General features: G+C 40.2%; 1 protein-coding gene across 1 annotated transcript in view; it reads left to right on the forward strand.

The window, feature by feature from the left end:
- The first annotated feature begins 1,674 nt into the window (after positions 1-1,674).
- LOC133547627 (gastrula zinc finger protein XlCGF8.2DB-like) overlaps positions 1,675-6,263 on the forward strand; it is a 13,544-nt gene continuing 8,955 nt past the window's right edge. The window contains exons 1-2 of the mRNA XM_061893236.1: positions 1,675-2,329; positions 4,119-4,372. The gene's annotated coding sequence lies outside the window, so the exon portion shown is untranslated. The remainder of the gene's footprint in view (positions 2,330-4,118; positions 4,373-6,263) is intronic.

Consider the following 6,263-nt stretch of genomic DNA (forward strand, 5'->3'; position numbering starts at 1 on the left):
CTTTGAATCATTTGTTGGGTCTCTATAATCCATTTTATTAATTATTTTTATTAATCTCTTTTATTATATGATGATTGTGTTGTGATTGTTTTACATGTATGTCCCCAGACCTTTATGCAATATAAATATTAAATGAAATGTCTGAATTGTTTGTGGAGGGATGGTTTTGTTTTTACAAAGTTTTTACATTTGTGGATGAAACACAAATTTCAATTATTGTGTTTTAAACATATGTTGTTTTTTTTTGTTTTTTTTAAGATCCCCAAAAGATTATCAATTTCAGAAAACAAGTTTGGAGTGTCAAGCAAAAGCCAATATTGTACATCATCCCACAGAGATTTACTTTGCAAACATTCTTAAAATAAACGGTTTATTTTATTTCTCTTCAGCAGAAAGAACAAGTGTTGTCTTCAATTGCAAAACATCTTAAACGTTTTTTTAAGTGGTCAATTCTGGGTTTATTTTTTTTTATTTTTTCATTAACTCCTTTGCCTTTGGTTATGAGAATTTTTTTTGTTTGTTTTGTTCCAGAGAAAATACAGCAAATAGGAAATAGTAAATAATTGTCTAATTTCAGAGTTTCGAATCTGTAATATTGTGTCCTTCCACCAAAAGCCCAGAAAGTTTAGAAAAAGTTCTGAAAAACATTACATGCTGTATTTAGAATATTTTGAACGGAGACCTTTATAATTGTTTTTTAAATATTTTCATCTATTTGCACGTCGTACTTCATTAAGTGCATCAGCGAAAAAATGCCTTTTTCAAACCATTAGGGTTGCCAACACCCAGACTTTGAAATAAGGGACATCTTGCAGGCAGTCGGAACATTTTTGGTGTCCCTTATAAAATTTGGGTTACCCCTATTTCAGTCCGGGCCTGAAAAAATGCTTCAAAAATGCTTAAAAATGCCAAAATGCTTAAAAATGCCAAACTGCTTAGAACAATCAACTTAACACCTCCACTAGACCACTGTTGCACTTACTGTAAGTCCTATCCATACCATAATCACAAGAAAATTGTATTCTTCAACCATACAATTATTTTTCCAAAATGTGCAAAACATAGGGTGAATTTTTTTTAAAAAACAATTGGGATGGATGCTGGATCAAAACTGAACACTTACAAGAACAAGAAAGAAAGAGAGGTCCGCGCACACCGCCACAGCAGTGTGAAAAAGAGCGCTTGCTAAACGTCATACTTAAATAAAATGAATCCTGATCAATGTAAAATGTGCAAAACTGAACATTTGCAGTTTCTTCAAAAACATTTGCCATTAAACAGCTGGCACACAAGGACCAAACAGAAAGGTTGATAATATGGATGTTAACAATGTCCATGTGAATGTCCATATAAGACAAAAGTCAATGGCCGTAAATGTCCTTCATGGAGTGTTAGGGCCAGGGGACGTCCTGGTGACACTTCTGATTGATCATAAAGAAAAGAAGAACAATAGGAAAAACGTATTAAGACTATGTTAGAAGCACAGCCTGTAGGGAAAAAAAATAATAATAAAAAAAATATATATATATATATACATATATATATATATATATATATATATATATATATATATATATATATATATATATATATATATATATATATATATATACAATACAAATAAAATAAAACGCTTATTCACTCACCTATTTTTTTCTTCAGAGAAACTTTCTGCTGCTCTTCCTGCGGCCACAAAGAGCGGTCCTAGTGCCCTCCATGTATCCTAACCGCCATTCAACAAACAAAGAAGACGAGCGACGAAGCCAAGTTGGAAGTGGTCCATTGAAAAGTTGATAGGACAACCTCCTGTACTGTAGAATGTAGTATGGACCACAGGACAGGACGAAGAAGTCCCGTTAAGAAACAGTGGAGGCTTAAGATGCTCTACTAGTCTGCTGGAAATCCAAAGAAGACGAAGGAGTAAAAAGCAAGATGGCGTTTGACGGAGAAGGCCTAAACGTGGCCACTGGCCATTATTGTTTCTCTATTTGTATTTAGTGCATACATGTACGCATATATGTGTCGTGTAGTAGATGAAACATTCTTAGTCATTGTTTGTATCCGGATACATTAGTCTGAGCGCACTTTATCGCCTCTTGTGCTAGTTAGCTTAGCTTGTTAGCTGCTAACAGAAGACACAGAAGTTATCAACACATCGCTAAGTAGAGATCAAGTGTGAGAGTAAAGTGTTGTGATTGTGTGAAAATGTGCCAAAGAAGGATAGCAAAGTATGAGGAGGAACTTTGTCCAACAAAAGAGGAGAAGGAGCGACAACATCAACTACTGGACGCTGTTTTCAAGAAACATCAAATTGTGTTACACAGAACAGGTTTGTTGACTTCGTACTCTCACATCTTTACCAACTTTATATTTCATAATTAACACTCTTTTTCAACAGAAGATGCTTTGTCTTGTGGGGATGATGCAATGCTTTGATTTAGATTCTTCATGAAAAGGAGACAGTTTGAGGGTGATGTTCCTCTCAGTTTGTAACAATGTGTGATTGATTGATTGAAGGAGTTATGAGAAGTTTGCATAGGAAAGGGTACACTTTCGTCACGGTACACATTCACTGCTGCAAGAAAGCCTGAGATGCTTTCAGTTGAAATATATTTGAACTCACACAGTACTATGTAGAAAGTAGCATTTCAAATACAAATATACTGCAGGAAAATATAGTTCAAGTAGGTAAAAGGCTTTGTATTCCCAGTTACGAGTAGCCGCAACCTGTAATGTATTTTCTTTTTGATAGGGTGTTCCACATTTTGGTGATATAGAAGGCACACAAATCAGAACCTTTTTTGGAGTGAGATCTGGGTTGAATGTGATTTTTACAACTGCCTTTGGTGTTGTAATGGTGAATATATTTTACATTTTTGAAATATTTAAACAGGTACATGGCATACTTGCCAACCCTCCCGATTTTCCCGGGAGACTCCCGAATTTCAGTGCCCCTCCCGAAAATCTCCCGGGACAACCATTCTCCCAAATTTCTCTCGATTTCCACCCGGACAACAATATTGGGGGCATGCCTTTGCTGCCTTTGTTGTTCTCAGCAACTGGTCGTATAATATATGCGGCTTTTACACACACACACACACACACACACACACACACACACACACACACACACACACACACACACACACAAGTGAATGCAAGGCATACTTGATCAACAGCCAGACAGGTCACACTAAGTGTGGCCATATAAACAACTTTAACACTGTTACAAATATGCGCCACACCGTGAACCCACACCAAACAAGAGTGACAAACACATTTCGGGAGAACATTCGCACCGTAACAGAACAAATACCCAGAACCCTTGCAGCACTAACTCTTCCGGGAAGCTACAATATACACTCTCGCTAGCACCAAACCCCACCCACCTCAACCCTGCCCCCCACCTTAACCACTTCCTGATTGGGACTTACATGGATCAATAACTAAAATTAAACATTTATTTTCAATAACCAAAGTATTCAACAACTTGAATTATTAAAAGAACATAAAGGTGACTGACTTTCCTTCAGCGTGTCGTAGATGGTCTCCAATTCCTAAAGAGGATTTGTTGATGGAGATACTCCATAAAACACCACATGTTTTTGGTCAAAGTTCCTTTTGGCCCAGCCAACAAAATGACCACAAAAATGTGTTTTGCATGATGACAATAACAAACTATTTAAGTTATTTTGGAATTTTAGATTTTTATTTCCATGATATTGAAGTTCTGATAATGACTATGTCATTACAAGATCATGGTTAAATTTAGAGATAAAGTTCAGGTTTTATAGACAATATACACAATAAAATATTTACACACTTAACATCAGTGAGTGTAAGGTTAAAAAAGGCTCAATCAATGCTGCCTCATACTTATAAAACACTTTTCAAATTGCCTCCCATCAAATTTACAGGTCGGTTTTTGTACTCACTGTACCACTTTTGAATTAATTTTGGGAAAAAAGGAGGTATTTCCCGTATTTGTATTGGTTGTTTTACTAGACACGCTTTTAACACAACACACAAAACAACGCATTTAATGTCATTGTGTTAACAGTGTCAGTCCAAAACTATTAATATTTTCCATTAATTTTATTTAATTATTTACCCAACAGATGTCCAGCAGCCCCCTCACATTAAAGAGGAAGAGGAGGATCCACAACCCCCCACATTAAAGAGGAAGAGGAGGATCCACATCCCCCTCACATTAAAGCGGAAGAGGAGGAAGTGTGGATCAGTCAGGAGGGAGAGTGTCCTGTAGGGCAGGAGGAGGCTGATGTCAGCAAGTTTCCACTGACTGTTGTCTCTGTGAAGACTGAAGAGCATGAAGACAAACCACCTGAGTCCTCACAGCTTCATCACAGTCCAAGTAAGCACAACATTTTATTCTCAGGGCATTCAATCCATCACAACTGGACTCTTCACTTTGTCTTACAAGACCTTTGTCCTCTCATCCAAGTAGGCTTCATCACTTCATGCTCATACACTTTAAGTCTTGAATATAATCATTGGAATTTGAAGTGGAGCTGTACTTTTTTGGGGAATTTTTCTATCATTCACAATCATTATAAAGTACATGATAGTGGATATATTAAAAAAAAAAAAATCCCATTCTAACTGGGCTGGGCGATATGGCCTTTCATTAATATGTCAATATGTTTAGTCCACATCACGATACAGCATATATATGTGGATATTTTGCCTTAGCCTTGAATGAACACTTGATGCATATAATCACAGCAGTATGATGATTCTATGTGTCTACATTCAAACATTCTTCTTCATACTGCATTCATATATGCTACTTTTAAACTTTCATGCAGAGAGGGAAACCACAACTAAGTCAAATTAGCAAAAGTGTATTTACTAAACAGTTATTGAGCAATGGCACAAACATTCATGTCATTTCCAAACAAAGTGCAAGATTGTCAGAGACATTTTAAAACAAGCTCATAGTGCACTTTTGTGCATGATGTCACTAATATGGCATATCAAAACAACACTAAATTAAAGTTAACTTTTTGTACAGAACGCCACTACCAGCGCCTCCCTCGTGACATGTTCAAAGTTTTTCCGGAGGTGGGAATTGAAACTCTCTCTGACAGGAGACTCTGCCAGACGTTCCCAGCAGACCCTCACAATGCGTTTGGGCCTCCCAGGTCTGTCCGGCATCCTCCCCCACCATCGCAGCCAACTCACCACCAGGTGGTGATCGGTAGAAAGCTCTGCCCCTCTCTTCACCCGAGTGTCCAAAACATGAGGCCGCAAATCCGATGACACAACTACAAAGTCGATCATGGAACTGCGGCCTAGCGTGTCCTGGTGCCAAGTGCACATATGGACACCCTTATGTTTGAACATGGTGTTTGTTATGGACAATCTGTGACGAGCACAAAAGTCCAATAACAAAACACCACTTGGGTTCAGATCGGGGCGGCTATTCTTCCCAATCACGCCTCTCCAGGTTTCACTGTCGTTGCCAACGTGAGCATTGAAGTCCCCCAGTAGGACAAGGGAATCACCCGGGGGAGCACTCTCCTGTACTCCTTCGAGTGAATCCAAAAAGGGTGGGTACTCTGAGCTGCCGTTTGGTGCGTAAGCACAAACAACAGTCAGGACCCGTCCCCCCACCCGAAGGCGGAGGGAGGCTACCCTCTCCACCAGGTTGAACTCCAACGTCCAGGCTTTGAGCCAGGGGGCAACAAGAATTGCCACCCTAGCCCGCCACCTCCCACTGAGTGCAACGCCAGTGTGGAAGAGAGTCCAGTCCCTCTCGAGAGAACTGGTTCCACAGCCCTTGCTGAGCGTCGAAGTGAGTCCGACTATATCTAGCCGGAACTTCTTTACTTCGCACACTAGCTCAGGCTCCGTTCCCCCCCAGTGACATTCCACGTCCCAAGATGTAGCCGAGGATCGGACCCGCCAAGTGCCCTGCCTTCGGCTACCGCCCAGCTCACATCGCACCCGACCTCTATGACCCCTGCTATGGATGGTGAGCCCATTGGAGGGGGGAACCCACATGGCCTCTTCGGGCTGTGCCCATGGGAACCAGGCGCTCGCCATCGTGTCCCACCTCCGAGGACACGATGGGGGGCCCTAGTGACCTGCGTCCAGGCGAGGGAAATCTGGGTCCTTCGTTTGTATTTTTCAAAAAGGTCTTCGCGCTGCTCTTTGTCTGACCTAGGACCAGTTTCTCTTGGTAGACCCTACCAAGGGGGCATAAAGCCACCGGACAACAGGGCTCCTAGGATTATTGGGAC

Source organism: Nerophis ophidion, unplaced genomic scaffold (genome assembly GCF_033978795.1).
Source record: "Nerophis ophidion isolate RoL-2023_Sa unplaced genomic scaffold, RoL_Noph_v1.0 HiC_scaffold_140, whole genome shotgun sequence".
NCBI classification, from domain to species: domain Eukaryota; kingdom Metazoa; phylum Chordata; class Actinopteri; order Syngnathiformes; family Syngnathidae; genus Nerophis; species Nerophis ophidion.